This window comes from Emys orbicularis, chromosome 10 (assembly GCF_028017835.1).
Source record: "Emys orbicularis isolate rEmyOrb1 chromosome 10, rEmyOrb1.hap1, whole genome shotgun sequence".
NCBI classification, from domain to species: domain Eukaryota; kingdom Metazoa; phylum Chordata; order Testudines; family Emydidae; genus Emys; species Emys orbicularis.
Window position 1 is genome coordinate 41,809,725 of NC_088692.1, and position 17,329 is coordinate 41,827,053.

Consider the following 17,329-nt stretch of genomic DNA (forward strand, 5'->3'; position numbering starts at 1 on the left):
ATAATCCCCTAACCTATAGGAGAAGGGTACCCATACATTTCTTAGGGTACGGAAATAAGATTTGGGTATAGTAGGTTGGGCCTGAATTACATAGGTCAGGATCCTATAAAATACCTTGTAAGAGAGTGCTCTTGAGCTTTTTTAGTTCTTAGGGTCTGCTATGTTCTATATTCTAAGCTCTTAAACTCTCTTAAGTTCTTACTCTTCTAACTCCTGAAGCTTCGGTTTCTTGGAGTGCTTTTTCCAGTTCTCCTATACTCTGTTCTGTCTTCTATCACGCTATCAGCTCAGCTTGTGCAGTATAGTATAACTACTCAACATTCCTAACCATTGGGGAAGCCAGCACCATCGCGTAATCGGGCATGCCAGGAGTGAGGCTGGTCCTTTACCTTCTATTACCAGGCTCCCAAGGAAGGGTGTGAGTATGTTAGGTTAAGGTACTTATAATAGAAATGTTACCACCAGGAGTTTTGGAATTCTTTTACTGTTTTGCAGTGATACGTTTCATTGCATTCCTTATTTTTATGTTAATGTCAATAAAGATTTTATCAATTTGGTATTGTCCTCAGTGTACACGTTCTTGCCAAGCATCCCGAGAGTCCTCTCCCGATATAGAACTCTCTGAGTTCTTGAACTCTGTAGTCTGAATTGGACAAGAACCTATAAATCTTCTGGTCGGATGCGATCAGTGGCGAGCCATAAAAACTAACCCATCAAATTCAGGTCAACATGGCTCTGGTCAGCACCACCGACCAGGCCATTAAAAGTCCGGTTGGCAGTGCTGTGGGTCTAAGGCAGGCTAGTCCCTACCTGTCCTGGCACTGCGCTGTGCCCCGGAAGCTGCGAGCAGGTCTGGCTCCTAGGCGGGGAGGGAGGGGGCATGGGGCTCCGCGCTGCTGTCCTCGCCCCGATAACTGGCTCTGCACTCCCATTGGCCAGAAACTGCAGCCAATGGGGGCTAGGGGAGAGGTGCCTGTGGGTGAGAGCAGCGCACGGAGGCTCCTGCCCCCCCGCAACTAGGAGCCGAACCTACTGGCTGCTTCCGGGGCACAGCATGGAGTGAGGCCACTTAGGGACTAGCCAGCCTGCCTTAGCCCCACTGTGTTGCTGACTGGGAGCCGCCCGAGGTAAGCCTGCACCCCAACCCTGAGCCCCAAACCCCTGCCCCAGCCCTGAGCCCCCCAAAACCTAGAGCCCCCTCCTGAACCCCAAACCCCTCATCCCCGGCCCCACCCCAGGTCTTGCACGCCCAGCCAGAGCCCTCAACCCCCTGCACCCCAACCCCCTGCCTCAACCTGCAGCCTCCTCACGCACTCCGAATCCCTTGGCCCCATTCCCCAGCCTGGAGCCCCCTCCCGCACCCCAAACCCCTCATTCATGGCCCCACCCCAGAGCCTGCACCCCAGCCAGATCCGTCACCTCCCTGCACTCCTGCCCCAGCCCGCAGCTCCCTCCCCCACCCTGAACCCATCATTTCTGGCCCCACCCCTGAACCTGCACCCCCAGCCCAGAGCCTGTACCCTCTCCCACACCCCAACCCCCTGCCTCAGCCCAGAGCCCCCTCCCAAATTCTGAACCCCTTGGCTCCACCCCCCAGCCTGGAGTCCCCTTCTGCACCCCAAACCCCTCATCCCTGGCCCCACCCAAGAGCCCGCACCCCCAGCCGGAGCCCTCACTCCCTCCCGCATCCCAACCCACTGTCTCAGCCCGGAGCCCCCTCCCGCATCCTGAACTCCTCGTTTCTGGCCCCACCCCGGAGCCCTCACCCCCTCCTGCACCCCAACCCCCTGAGCCAGCCAGGTGAAAATGAGCGAGTGAGTGAGGGTGAGGAGATCAAGCAACAGAGGGATGGGGGGATGGAGTGAGTGGGGGCGGGGCCTCAGAGGAGGGGTGGGGCAGGGACGGGGCAAGGGTGTTCAGTTTTGTACGAGTAGAAAGTTGGCAATCCTAGGTCACCAGGCTGCTGAATCTGAAAGTCCTTCGGTTAGCACAGAGATATAAAGCTTAAGACATAGCCTGTCTGGCCAAGCCACAGCAACCAGTCAGCCAAACTGCTATGCACTTCATGTCAGCCTCTGTCTCTGGCTCCTTCTCAGTCCAAGGTGAGAGGCCTGTGTCTTTTCAGAGAGCCACCCTTAACCTCACCATCCAACCTCACCTTTCTCTTTGGTCTCCAGCTGGGGCCTTGGCTCTGCTTCCCTGCTGAGAGGTGGAGGTGGAGGGGGACTTCCTTCCTTTTGGCAGTTGACTGCCAGGTGTCAATGTCCTGGCCCCTGGGGATTTCCTGCTGTCTTTATTTGGACATGATTCAGAGCCAGCTGGTTCCTTAATGACCCATTCATTCCACCCCAGACAGCATGGTGGCACACACATCTCATATCTCCTGATCTGCCCCAAGAGCAGACTTAAACCTTCCCTCCCTCCCCCCCTCTGGGCAAAGTACAGTGGGAAACTGAGGCACACATAGGCATCTTTAAAAGATTACAGAAAATTCCACTTTGGCACAGAGGCCTATGAGGGTCAATGTTCCACAGTGGAGTAAAGCCCTCACTTTCTACCATGGCTTGAAGCCTCCCCAGACAGCCCAAGTGGGACACAGGACTCTGAGTGTGCCCTGCTTCCGGGTTCCCAGTTCTCCCTCCTCTGAAGCCCAGCCAGATCCTGTGACAGTCGGTACCTCCCATAAGGCTTTATGGAGATATGCTTATGTATGTGTATATATATATAACATAACTAGAATGTGTTGTATGCTACATATGCCATGTAACATATCTCTCTAAAGGTTATGATCTACTGAATCTATTAATCCTATTTGTATGCATGTATCATTTTTGTACTCAAAGTTATGAATATTGGCCGTGTACTGGCTTGATTTCTAAATAACCTTAGTAGAGCATTTGGTCAGTTCCTGGAGAAAGGAATTCGCAAAGTTAAGTGCCCAGTCAGGAAGCACTTAAGGAACAATGCATCTTGGAATGCTCCAATTCACATAAGAAGTCTTCCTGGAGATATTCAAGATACCATGTGGGCAATGGCTTCTGCCTGTAAAAACTGTGAGTCATGCATGGACATGTGACTTGCCCAGGTGACTCCAGAACTCCATCTTGGAGCTGGACTTTGCATAGGAGAGAGGAGAGGGTCTCCACCCACAAGAGAAAGTCTATTTAAGCCCGTGGGAGACCCCTCCATTTTGTCTTCAGCTGGCTAAAGAGAGAGCCTCTCCACCCCCAAAGATACCTGAAAGAAACTGGAACAAAGGACAGTGACTGCAAGGGGTGTGAGTGATTGCTGGACCCAGACTAAAAGGAGATTAGTCTGTAAAAGGAAGCATTCTGGAACTGGTGAGGATTTCATCTGTATTTAGTTGAATTAGACATAGACTGGTGTGTTTTATTTTACTTGGTAATTCACTTTGTTCTGTCTGTCACTACTTGGAACCACTTAAATCCTAATTTCTGTATTTAATAAAATCACTTTTTACTTATTAATTATCCCAGAGTATGTATTAATACCTGCGGGGGCAAACAGCTGTGCATATCTCTCTATCAGTGTTATAGAGGGTGAACAATTTGAGTTTATCCTCTATAAGCTTTATACAGGGTAAAATGGATTTATTTGGGTTTTAGACCCCATTGGGAGTTGGGCATCTGAGTGTTAAAGACAAGAACACTTCTGTAAGCTGCTTTCAGTTAAGTCTGCAGCTTTGGGGCAAGAAATTCAGACCCTGGGTCTGTGTTGGAGCAGACAGGCATGTCTGGCTCAGCAAGACACGGTGCTGGGGTCCCGAGCTGGCAGAGAAAGCAGGGGCAGAAGTAGTCTTGGCACATCAGGTGGCAGCTCCCAAGGGGGTTTCTGTGATCCAACCCGTTACAGATCCCTCCTCTGCAACAGGCCTGGGCCCACCCTTGCCATGGGATGGGGGGAAGGAGGACTCTCTGATGGTTCATATCAGCTCTACTGTGTTTAGCATGCCCCTCCTCCACAGACCTTTGAGGGCACCAGGTGGCTCTGTGTGTGGGGTGGGATGGATGAGCGCACACGCACACACTCTAGTAAAGGGCTTTTGGCACAGAGGGTTTTGGAGAGGCATATGAGGCTTTGTGCACTGGGATCACAACAGGGGAAGGGTATATGAATGGATATTCTTCCTTGATGATGCTTGGGTGCCAGGGAGTGCCAGGGCAGATCTGTGGGAACGGAGTGAGGAGCTATGGCCTCCTTCCCTCACACTGAATGAGAAACAGTAGGGCACATCCATCCCAGTGCATCTCTACCCATCGCAGCTCCAGGGATGAATTTGGTTCAGCATGCTGGAATCTTAAGGCCCATCATCAGCCATGCTTTAGCAATGTGGGATGGGAAAGTGACGCTCATGGAAACAGGACTTGGGGCCACCTCCTCATCAGCTGAGCTCCACTGCCTCCAGCAGAAGGATGCCAGCTGACACCAGCGGAGGGTCAGACCACAGCCTGCTCTCTCCTGCCCAGATCCCCAGCACTTCCCCCCCCTTTCTGAGAAGCAGACTTTACCAGCCATGTTTCTTCAGGGCAAGTGAAATAAGCCTGTGTTTGCTTCAATCGATCTTGCTTCCCTCTCCCTCCATACTGTTTTCACAGCTCTCTGCTTTATTTAAAGAAACCCAGGTTGTTTGAAATTGTTTTCCTCAAGGCTTCAACTCCGGCTATGTCTCTCTCTCCATTTTTCTCTCTCTCAGGAATATGCATCTAGATATTTCTTGTCAGATTCCTCTATCTTCTCAGTACTAAAGGGCAGAACCAATAAGAACACCCCCACTCTCCCATCGTTAAACCAGAAATCAACATTCGTTGATGATGCTTTGGGATTTTTCCATCTCTCCCAGGGGAAAATCAAATCTATTCCAGTCCCCCAAGCAATGTGCTATGGCTAGACGGACCCCTGTGCTTCCAACATGTCATGCCGGCGTAAGGGGATAAGCCACATTAATGGATGCAGCATGCTTCAAAGGATTGGGAGGATATGTGGGATTGCTCCTGCTGGGGGAAGGGGGGAGGAGAGAATCCTCTTGCCCCTCCAGCTGGATTAATATTGCAAGCTCAGATGGAGGTGAAGGGGTTAAGTTCTGTGGGCTCTCTATCCCAGTAACACTGCCAGAGTTCAGTGGGGAGAGAAGCAAGCCACTGAGGATTAGCTTGTTTGCATGTCAAAGGGAGCAGGTGCCTCAGAGCAGCAAAGAATTCACCAGTTGGGAGCCTGGATGGGAGGAGCTCTGAAATCCCAGTGGCTTCTCCCCTAGCCTGGTTTGCCCCTATGACCCCGTGGTCCCAGCAGGTGCTGCTGGAAATACCTCCCTGGGAGTGTAGGGAGCTGGGGAAGAGATACCTCCTGGGGTGCTGTTAGAAGAGGCACGTGCAGGCAAGCTGGGAGTTTGTGGAGTACCTGAGTACTGTCCCATTGCGAAAATGGAGCAATCAATGCAGGGCTTGGAGAATCTCCAGGGCTTTGCCTGGTCCTTGAGCCAGAGAAAGCTGCACTGGGGCAATTCACTGCAGGATGGAAGCAAAGAGTTTGGGGGGAAATGGATGCAACACATGCCATATGCACAGCAGTTCTGTCCTGTGGCCCAGAACCATGGAGACAGTGTTCTTTAGAGGCTAGGATATAATGGGAATCAAGACCCCTGGGTTCTATTCCCACCTCTGCCACTGATTAGCCACATGATCTTGAGCAACACAGCCATCTAGGAACCACTCAGTGTCCCCAAAATGTATACATTTGGGGATACCAAAACCCCACAACACACTTGCACTGAAGCCAGAAAGGAAAGGAGCCAGCTAATAATTAGCCATTAGGCCTGCCAAGTTCATTACACACCCCACAGAGTGCAACTGTTACCCATAGTGAGCACAGGCTCACTACCCTTGTGAACTTCTCCCCTTTCATGATCTCTAAGGTGGGAGGCCATGGGGCAGAAGGACTTGTTAGCAAAGCACTCAGTCTTCCTGTTCCTGGGGATAGATGGCTCCTGCAGCCCAACACTCAGTCAGTGTGTTCCTGGGGTGCATGGCTGTCTCTTGTTAATAGAGAATTCAATCTGCCTGTTCTTTGGGCTGTATGGTTGTAGCTTGCTACTGCAGCCTAGCACCCAGCCGGCATGTTCTGGGATGTATGGCTGTAGCCTATTAGTAGAGAACTCAAGTTGCTTGTCCCTAAGGGTGTGTTGTCCATTTTCCATATGCCTGTTACCTCCGTGGAGCAGGGGCGATGCTTTGGTGTCTGGTACAGTGCAGGACTGTTGGTGCCTAAAATACAAACAGCACCAGCACCTCTGGCTTGCTACAGACTCCCAGGCGAAGCATATTGCACCTAGTTTAATATTTGCTGCTTCTTTTTTTAACCAGATCTGGATCAAAACTAGAACCATGAATCCTCATCTGACTGAATTTCAGGGAAGTCACTTTCAAATCCCTAGATCCCAATTTGTTCCTGTAGAGCTTGATCAGATCTGAATCTACCAGGGGTCAAGACAGTGGAGACCTCATAAAGAGCCACTGATCTTATGAGATCACAACCATTTGTGGGCAAAAGGGTCTCACAAGAACAGCTGGAATAATTTCAGGGCTGTCCAATCCAAAACTTTGTGCTGATGCTGTGAGCATGAACTCCGCTACCAAGCTAAGCCAAGTCCAGATTCAGCCCAGCTCTGTTTACAACTGTCAAAGTAAAGAAATAAATTGTGCAGGAGGATGACGATGTGACCCCAAATGCTGGCATGTTTGCAGCCAGCCAGTCCTCCTGTGGGTTTGATATCACAGTCCAGTGCACTAACGCTATGTGAGGAAGAGAGGCGGGGAGGGACAATGGGGATATCTGAGCACCACTGACAGTCAGAAATCTCCCCCTCTACATAGCACAAACATAGACATCCCTACCAGAGCTTTAACTACAACCCTGTGTTTTAACGCAGACACAAGATACTCTTTCTAAGCTGGGCAGAATCATCTCACCTGCTGTGTTTTGCTCCCGAGGCTAAAGCTATTGTACCAACATAAAATAAAAGGCAGATGGGTTTAGCTCTGTCTGCTGTGTGCTGTGTCGCATCAATTTCCATCCCAGTTCCCAAGCTCCCGTCCTGTTGGAAATTGGTTCTACACAGCCCTGACTGGCTTGGGGACCAGGCACAACCTTCCCAGAGATTCTCTGAGCCCTGTTTGGATCACTCAATTTTCACAGTGGATCAGCAAAAACAGCACTCAAATTTCCTTTTCTCCCCACCTGCACCATGTCTTACCAGAGCTGGTGGATACATACTGGGCCCCAGCAGAAATTGGGTCAGAACATTGGACTGGGACCACCAATAGTTCTTACTTTTCTAGGGACATTTAACAAAGTCTACCTGTGGTTCTCACTAGAGAGAAAGGATGGTCCAGTGGTTAGGGTGCTGACCTGGGACTTGAGAAATGTGCTCACCACGGACTCCTGTGTGACCTTGGGCAAGCTGGCCTCAGTTCCCATCTGTAAAATGGGGATAACAGCACTGCCCTGCCTCCCAGAGGTGTTTGTGAAGATAAACAGATTAAAGACTGTGAGGTGCTCAGATACTGCGGTGTTGGGGCACACCTTAGAGCAGTGGTTCTCAAACAGAGATTTGAGGACCTCTGGGGGTCTGTGAGCAGGTTTCAGGGGGTCTGCTAAAGTAAACCAGAGAGCAGGGCTGATATTAGACTCACTGGGCCCAGGGCAGAAAGCCAAAGCCCGAGCAACTTAGCTTTACAGAGCCCACTATGGTATCTGGCCATGGGCAACTGCCCTCATTGCTACCCCCTAACGCCAGCCCTGGCATTTACTCTCCTGACCCTGGCACAGGTTGGGCCATCGTGTTTTTATAGCACGTTGGGGGGGAGGAAGGGGCTCCGAAAGAAAAAGGTGGAGAACCCCTGCTTTAGACAGCTTTTAGCATTAGAATCTCCTGTGCCTAGCAGCATGAGGCAACTCATTTCCCCCATCTCTGTCTATTCCGATTTAGATGTTTGATTCCATTGTAAGTTGTCTCCATGATGGCAGCATTCTTTTCGGTCATCCTTTGTTTTCTAGGACTTCCTTCTCTTCCCTCCAAGTGGGATCCAATCTGAAATACACCTCGTGCTTCTGTTGCAGGGTAGCTTGATGGCATGGCCAAATCACTGTAGCCGTCTCTGTCTGACTATTGAGTCTGCAGTCTGCTGGCCTGTGTGGTGCAACATTTCCACATTGGTTATACAGTCTCTCCTATGAATTCCCATGATTCTTCTTAAACAATGCCTATGGAGTGCATTCAGCTCCCTGTTGTGAACTTCCAACATCTGCCACATTTCTGAGGCACACAGTAGTGTTGAGTAGATAGTAGAGTTGTACAATCTCATTTTAGTGTGTAAATGTATCTTGCTACGCTTCCAGGTGTTTGAAAATGGGGAAACGATCCACTGGCTTTGTTGAGTCTTGCCTTAACTTCCTTAGTGAGCTAGCAACTAGCAGCTATTGTATTGCCCAGGTAGATAAAGTCATCAATTCTTTCATACTCTTCCTATAAATCAGACATCTGCTGGTGTAGACAGCATTCTCTCTTATCTACATGAACTTGGTCTTCTGAATACTGATTTAAAGTCCCACTTATGCTCATTCAGAGTTTTTTTTTCATTCCATCCCGGTGTCCAGGAAGACTGTATCATCCACAAAATCTAAATCTTGCAGCTTATCTCTAGCCCAAACACCACCACCTCAGCAGCACCTGTTGCTCTTCTGAGCACCAAGTCTATCACAATGCAGAAGAGAAGTGGGGATAACATACAACCTTGCCTTATGCCAGTAGCAATCTTAAACCATTCTGGCTCCACTCTCGGCACAGATTCATCATACAAAGTTTTTATCAGATTAACTCTCTTTGCTGGATTTCCATAGTATAGCAAGATCTTCCAGAGGGCTTCTCTGTGGACACTATCAAAGGCTGTCACTTCTCTGTGGACACTATTAGATAGAGACCGCCCCGAATACTGTCAGATGTACTTGTGTGTGCCTCAAAACTCAGATTCACCCTGTTGTTTCCTAGCTCTGACTTCCACTGCAGCAGAATGCAGCACTGAAGGGATTCATATGTATCTGTTGGACTCAGCATCTGTATTTCAAATAATAAAAAAGGGACTTATGAAAGATTGGAAGAGGCTGTTTATGTCTCTGGTTACTGGGAACTCCTGAGATCAAGGTTTTGAAAGTCAATAGCAAGATTCACTGATCACTTCTGCATTGCATGGGTACCCACACAGCCGTATGAAACTCTCAGGGTCATGTCCCAGCATGCACTGGCTCAGAAACCTGGAATGGATTCTCTAGAAGATGCTTTCTTCCTAAGTCCTGGGCAGAGATCCACAGGGGATGTCCTGCCCTATCATTCCAGCTGGTGACCACCCCGAATGGTGGCCTGCACCATTGTCGCAGCTGGGAACTGGAGCTACTTTCCAGGAAGTGATGTGTTTTATCATCATTGCTAGTAATTTCCATGCTGTGATCTAGCTCCAGACCTAGAGGGTGTCTTTCCATCACTGCATCATGGTCTTTTGAATGCTCCATATTTCAGCCCTACTGCTGCATTAACATGAGCTTTTGAATTTAACTGAGTGCAATAAATAAAATAGTAAAAGACAGAGGAGTTCCTTTGAGGAGCCCTATACACTTTACGAACAGTGAATGATCTAAGTTCCGTAGTGCCTATGGGAGGAAGGCAGGTATTAATCAAAGCACAGAGAGATAGCTAGTCAGTGGCAGAACCAGTAAGAGAACCCAGAAGTCCTAGTTTCGTCCTTAGCCCCTAGTCAATAGTCCCCACATGACATGGTTCTGGTTGTATTACTTAGATGGCAAGCTCTTTGGGGACAGGACCATCTCTTTGTTCTGAGTCTGTACAGTGCCTAGCATGGTGAGGCTGGTGCTCCCTCATGACTGGTGCTCCCTCATGCTACTGTAGTACAAATAAATAACAGCAACAGGGCAGGGCTGATTTCCACATGGCATGTGGACTGTGTTAGAGTGGAAAAACTTGCTCTTGTGATCTTCATTTTGTCCTGATCACAGAGGTCCTGGAGGGACAGGCCATGCCTGGGCCAGGACACCCGGATGCAGAGTGCTTTTTCACAGTCCCAAAGATCAGGTTCAGGAAATGCTTTTTGTGATAACAACATGATTTGTGAAAGCTTGCTTAAGTGGGCACATTGTTTATCCCTGAAGCCACTCGCTGTCACTCAAAATGGCATTGGTCCATCACCGCTAGCAGCTGCTCTCCCTCTCTTCCTGGCCTGCATCAGGGATCATGCCAGCCCTCGAAAGGTCAGCATTAACACAGGGTTCTCATCATCAGGAAATTATTGACAGCAGCCCTTCTTAATACCATTATTCCATTTCCAAATGCTCAGCCTGCCTCACACAGTGGGGACAATATGCACATCAGCCTTCTGCGTGAATGAATATGCTCTCACAGAGTCTGGGAGCCTGGACGCTAACTGCCACGTGTATCTCTCCCTAGGCTGGTTCTTATTTGCAACATGCTTGGCACGCCTGAGTAACACACCTGTCTGTCAATATAAAGAATACAAATGCCATTTGGATGTTAAACAAATTATATTGTAATGGACCCATCAAGAGATGCACATTAAACATGTGATATTATTTACTGTAATCCCTCTTTTTCCTCAGCCACTCCTCATGGTATATTCCTGTCTCCAATCATTGCCTCTAAATCTGCACTGTAAGCTCGCTGGGGTAGAGACTTTTTTTTGCCTTGTAAAGCACCTACTCATAATTTAGGTGCTGTATAGATAAATAACTAATAAAAAGCATCAAATGTTACGAAGTATTTCCCCTGGTATTTAAAATGTACAGGTGGGGCACTGTGAGCAGATGCCATTCCCAAACGCACTCCACACAGTATGTAAAGTCCAAATGCTTCCCTGCCTGCAGTTTGGCTTTAGTAACAAGCAAAAGAGGTATTAGACAACAAAGTTCAGCTTGACCCCTCTCCCCAGGCCTGCTGCTCTTTGGGTTCCTCACTCAGGACTGCTCAGACCACACCATAGGTCCTCTTTCCTCAGGGAGCCACTCCCAGCTGTCTCTAATCCAGGTAAGGTAATGTGCCACCAGTCCACTTAACCCCTTTCCAGCAGGATCAACTCCTGCTGATGGAATGGGGTGTTTCAGGCACATGCTGTCAGCCTGTTACAGGCACAATACTGTTACTCAAATACAAGAGTATATTGGACCTGAATTTGCTGAGCAGCAGAAACTCAAACTCATGTGGACATGCTTGAGTTTTGAAACCCCAAAACTCATCTCACTGGTGTCCTCTCCCTGCTCCAAGCATGGCATGGAGAGGTGAAAGGCTGCTGTGCTAGCTACCCCATGGTGCTGTCTCAAGCCTAGATCTGTGACTCTGAACTTAAAAAACAAGCAAGCAAACCCACTCTTCATCCCTAACCCAGAGCTGACAGAACAGAGTGGCCATCCAACTGGCAACCCTCTGCAGCCCTCCTGCAGCCTCCTCATGGGCAGATGGAGCACTCCGTCTACACAATGCTCCTCACCCCCCAGCCCCACCAAACCCACCCTGGCACATCACAGCCAACGCACTGATTCAGGCAGACGTCTTGTCACAATAACAGCTTCTGCGAAGAGCTGCCTGGAGAAATGCAACTAAGGGGTGGGGAAGTGCTGCCCGCCTGCTGTCTAATGCTTTGGCTCCACCAGCACTGTGACGTTGCACTCCATATGTTTTATGGAAATATGCTAATGAGTGAGAGTATAATGTAACTGGAATATGTTTTATGCAAAAGGTCTCTTGTAAGGTATCATTACAAAGCTTATAATCTACTGAGTGTGTTCATCCTCTTTGTATGAATGTATCATTCTTGTATCTAAAACTAGAAATATGAAGTATTACTCTGAGGTCCTATTGTAATTATGCAAAGTATGAGCCATTAATGGTGGCTTAGGATCTTGATGGCTCCCATTGACTAGGACAATTGGTTGTGAATGGGTTTATTTACCTGCAAGCCTTCCTGTGTACATGACATGGGTAATGAAGAATGAGGTCTTACAGTGACATGTGACCATGTCACATGATACTGGAATCCATCTTAAACCTGGTGCTTTTCCATTTAGAAGGAGGGGTGGGTACCCAGAGAGACTAAGGATTCCCGCCTTGTGCCAAAGCTATAAAAGGGGGTGGAGCAGGACAAAGGGTCTGCCAGTCATGAGAAATCCCCTAGTTACCACCTGAGCTGGAACTAACAAAGACTGTACCAGGGGAAAGGATTGGGCCCAGACTAGGAAGGAGTCTAGTCTGGGAAAGAAGCTTATTAGAACATCTCAGAGAGTGAGATTTACCTGTATTCAGTTTCTTAATGTATTCGGCTTAGACTTGTGTGTTTTGTTTTATTTTGCTTGGTAACTTACTTTGTTCTGTCTGCTATTACTGGAACCACTTAAATCCTACTTTTTATACTTAATAAAATCACTTTTGTTTATTAATTAATCCAGAATAAGTGATTAATACCTGGGGGAGCAAACAGCTGTGCATATCTCTCTATCAGTGTTATAGAGGGCGGACAATTTATGAGTTTACCCTATATAAGCTTTATACAGAGTAAAACAGATTTATTTGGGAGTTGGGTGTCTGGGTGCTGGAGACAGGAGTACTTGGTGAGCTGTTTTCAGGTAAGTCTGCAGCTTTGGCGGCGTGGTTCAGACCCTGAGTCTGTGTTGCAGCAGGCTAGCGTGTCTGGCTCAACAAGCCAGGGTTCTGGAGTCCCAAGCTGGCAAAGAAAACGGGCCCAGAGGTAGTTTTAGCACATCAGGTGACAGTCCCAAGGGGGTCTCTGTGACCGAACCCATCACAAGCACAATGGTTAACTGCTTGTGATAAGGAGATCCCAAGCAGAGCAGATCAAAGGCAGAGTTGCTGGCATAGGCAGAGAGTCACAGAGGTATCTAACGCCAAGGAGGTCATGCGTACAAAGCCTTCCACCTCCAATGCTCACCCTGTAGTGCAATTGGCTCAGAATTTCCAGGCCAACAAAAACATTGTGATGGCTCCAGGAAAGCTGGGTAAATTGCAAGCTTCTTTATGCCGGAGTCAGGTTGCAGTTACACTAGGGAAAGAGCCCCTGAAAGCAGATTTGAGTTTAACAAGGAGAAACCCTCCAAACAGTGGACAGCCACAGAATTATTTCAGGGAAGTTCTAGCCTTTGTTAGACAGGAGGTCAGATGGTGCCCAGCCTTATTACACAGGAGGGCCACATAAACCTAAGCACAGCCTTATATGGGCCAAACAGATTCCTTATATTTTAATGAGATTTAAAGTCACCTGCATTGATTTTTATTTTATGTTCAGCTTGTTTTGTATGTATTTAAATAGGTTGTTTCTATGTACAGTATAGTGTGCTGAAGCAGGCCACGGTCCTTATGAAAATGCTCTGGTGGGCTGTGTATGGCCCGTGAGGTGTAGATTGGGCACCCCTGGACTAGATGATCACAGTGTTCCTTTCTGGCCTTGGAATCTATGAATCCAACGGGAAGGTCTAAAGCACACAAGCGTGGGAATGGATGGAAACTCAGAGTTAAAGGAACTCCAGGATAACCTTAACTCTGCTCCCAGAAACCTGCCTCCTTATGCACCAGCCACATAAGGAATACAAGTACTGCAGTGACTGTTGCTGACATTGCAGACTGGGGCACAATTCTAACTGCCTGTTGATGGGAGTTGGGTATCCAGTTTCCTTGGGTGCCTTTGAAAAGTCCAAATACCAGGGCTAACGATACCCACAGGCACAGGGAACCCAATCACCTGTCATGAGGGGACTCTATTGGGAAGGTGTGATGGGGGCTGGATAGCTCTTTGCAGGAGGCTGTTTGGCCAGGAAAGAAGCATGCCCCTGGGCAGTGATACATATAGAGCAAGTGGGTGGTGCACAAACTAGTATGGGGCAGCGTATAGCAGGGGGAGATGTGGCTCTGATCACCCTCACTGAAGACGCATGGTGGGATGGCTGTATTATAATTAGGACCAGTGTGGGGCTGTTGAGTGGAATGCCCATTTAGAAGGGCTCCATAACACTTACGCCCGGGATAAGGGAACTCAGCAAAGGTTGAAAAGAAAATGATCGAAGTTTTCAGGTCAGAAAAGCCACTTAACTGAAGAGGTGACTCTGATAGTAACAAGTCACAAGCGTTCCACCAAACAGGTATTCCTTGTTAGGAGTCAGGTTAGAGTTCAGGTTTTGAATCAACTACCCCATCAATGCAGCAGAGGTACCTGTGCCCAGATGGAGAGAGTCCCCTGTCTTGCAGCAGTGTCATGGACCCACGGGCAGTTAGCAGGGTACTGGAGCAAGCCAGAAAGGGTTAACCATGAAACAAATGCTGCCTGAAGTCCCAAAAGCTGTGAGTAAAGAGGCATGTGTCAGCCTGCTGCCTGGCTAAAGATGAATCAGGAGCCTTTGTCTGAGGACACTAATGGGAAATGACAGGAGAGATGACATGCTGGGATGGCAGAATTATCAAATATGATTAGCTAGCACATACATTCACACAGGGAAAGCCATTAACCTCTGCAACCAGAGTAACTGCCCTCCTCCTCCAGCCCCTCCCCAAAGCCCTTCAGAGGGCGGTGGATCTACAATGCATAGATTATTGCCATGGGGCTTGTGATGGGACCGATAGGATTTCTGCTCCCCTTAAGGAAGGAGATGAGATGCTGATAGTTGCACTGACCCTTATGTCCAGATCTGCCATACGGGTGAGGGGAAGATGCTGTTTTTCTCCCCCCAGCCCCTGTCTGGAACCAAAACAGAAAGCGCTTTTGATGAATATGTTTCTGAAGGTCTAGGCACACAATCTCAAGCTGGATGGCTTCTGATTGGCAGCCCTGCTCACCCTCTGCACTGCAGCACTGAGACACTCCAAGAGCCGATGGACCATCCTATTCTCTTAACTCCACCTCTGCTGTGGAGGAGTTTGAGGTGGCCCTGATGAGCTGCAGAAAGAAACAGCATTTGGGGCTTATGCAGAGGAACACAGTCATTTTGCTGCACACTGGATCTTCACAAGCGGGGAGAAGATGTGTAGCAGGAAAGGAGAGTCAGAGAGTTTCTCATCAGGCAAGGCCACAGCCAGGATCCCCTAGGCAGGAACAAGGGCTCTGCACTTTCCTACAGTAAAACTTCAGGCACCCACCAAGGATGGGAGGGAATCTGCCTCAGGGGAGGGAGTCCTGTGATGGCAAGGGGGAGATAAAGCTGGTCTCTGCAGCCCAGAGATGCTCTAGAGGTGACCTTCAGCAATCATTGTGGTATTATTCTTCTGTCAGAGGTGGGTCAGAACCAAGGCGCAAGATCCAACCCCCCCAAATTTCTGACTGTTTCTAATTCAGATCTGAACACTGTTGCTTGAGTCCCTCCTGTTTACTTTGGGGTGGTGAAAGCTAGACTAGGGCGGTGGCTGTGGACAGTGTTAAGCTGTTCTCAAGGAAGCTGACTGCAGCTAGAGAAGACTAGGTTTTGCCATCAGCTCAGAAGATGACAGGCTATTGTTTATACCATGATTCAGCAGGGAGGCGAAAGCACCCCAGTCTAAGAACTGAGTTTGCTGGAAGGTCTAAGCTACCAGAGGAACCATACTCAAATCTGGAGCCAGGCAATGCATTACAATCATAAAGTTCCCAAGCTGGGCTGAGTTTTGAGCACCTGGCTGGTGGGATCAGGCAGTAGTGCATGAGCTGAAGCAGTGTGAAGCTGGGCCAGCATGCACCAAACAGAAGGCACTGCCAAAGCTACCACAAAGAGATAGCATTTAGGGGCACAGCCTGGAATGAGAACGGCAACGTGGAATAGATGTATCATTCCAATCACAACAGAAAGGGGGCTGGCACCCCAGAGCCTAGCCCCCACGTGAAATGAGTTTGACAGGTTTCACTCAGGCTCCTGTCCGTGGATATCCCAAAGATCCCCACCCAGTTGGCAATGACTGTCTGTTCAGGAGATGTGGCTGTTACTCATGGGAGAGGGGACTAGTGATCAGGACTGAGGTGTGCTGGCAGAGCTGTATGGGCATCATTTCAGACTTAGCCTTGATTACTGCCCTAGTAAACTGCCAAGCAAAATGCCACCTACATGATCTCTCATTGCATGCGTATTTACAGCCCTGTGCTCTAACTCACGACCTGCTTGGGCACTCAGGTTAAGTGATGGAAAGATATACAAAGTCTGATTAAAGGAAAAGGGGGGAATTCCCTTTGTGGATTCATTTTATAATTTGATTGCTAAGAGCAAGACCACGGCTGACAGGTGTGACTGATTTAGGGATTTGCACAGCCCTCACTGCCCTTCCCCCGCCCCTGCATGGTGGCACCTATTCCCGGCCCACTCCTCTCACTGCTGCCTGTAGTGAGGTACAGCAAACTCACAAGCATACCCTCAAGACAGGCTCTTGAGTCCTGTCAATTCTATCCCTGACACTGATTGCACCCGAAATGAACACAGTCTCCAAGTCACCACTGAGAATCAAAGCAGCAAAACATAAGAAGGACCAGCCCTTTAATAAGGGTGTTGGCGGCTCTAAGGGTATGTCTACTCTGTAATGGAACACCTGCAGCAGGCCCATGTCAGCTGATTTGGGCTTATGGGGCTTGGCCTATGGGGCTGTAAAACTGCAGTGTTGGTGTTTGGGCTCAGGCTGGCACCTGAGCTCAGGAACCCCGCAAAGAGGGAGGGTCCCAGAGCCCAGGCCCCAGCCTGAGCCCGAACAACAACACTGCAATTTTATAGCTCCACGAGCTCAAGCCAGCTGACATGGACCAGCCATGGGTGTTTCATTGCAGTGTAGACAGACCCTAACTCCACTTCCTCCATGAGAAGGAAGAATTCTGTGACTCCATCCCCTTGGGAGGATCCCATGGCGGAAGAGAGGCAGTCAACAAGAGCCAGACCTCCAGCTGGGAGCAAAGTGCCTTGTGTAGCGCTGGGTGGAGAAAGCGTCATCCTGGTTTGGGAGGATTGCGAGATTCCAAAATTGGGTTTTGTTCCCATTTGGAACAAACATAAAACATTCAAAATTCTCTGCGAGACAGCTGCCCAGAGCCCTGACAGACCACAGGGGGAATGGGGAATGGGGGGTGGGAGACAGTTGGAAAGTGTGGGAGCCAGGCAAGAAGTGAGGAGCCTGGGAGCCCTGGCTCTTGGGCCATTTGCCCGGTGGGCTGCTCCAGAGCTAGGGACCCTGGAAGCCCAGGTTGCTGAGAGCCACAGACCTGGCAGCTGAGTTTCCCAGGGC

At 49.1% G+C, this 17,329-nt stretch overlaps 1 protein-coding gene across 1 annotated transcript in view; it reads right to left on the reverse strand.

The window, feature by feature from the left end:
* CCDC33 (coiled-coil domain containing 33) overlaps nucleotides 1-17,329 on the reverse strand; it is a 226,758-nt gene that overhangs the window by 159,200 nt on the left and 50,229 nt on the right. The gene's annotated exons all lie outside the window — the stretch shown is intronic.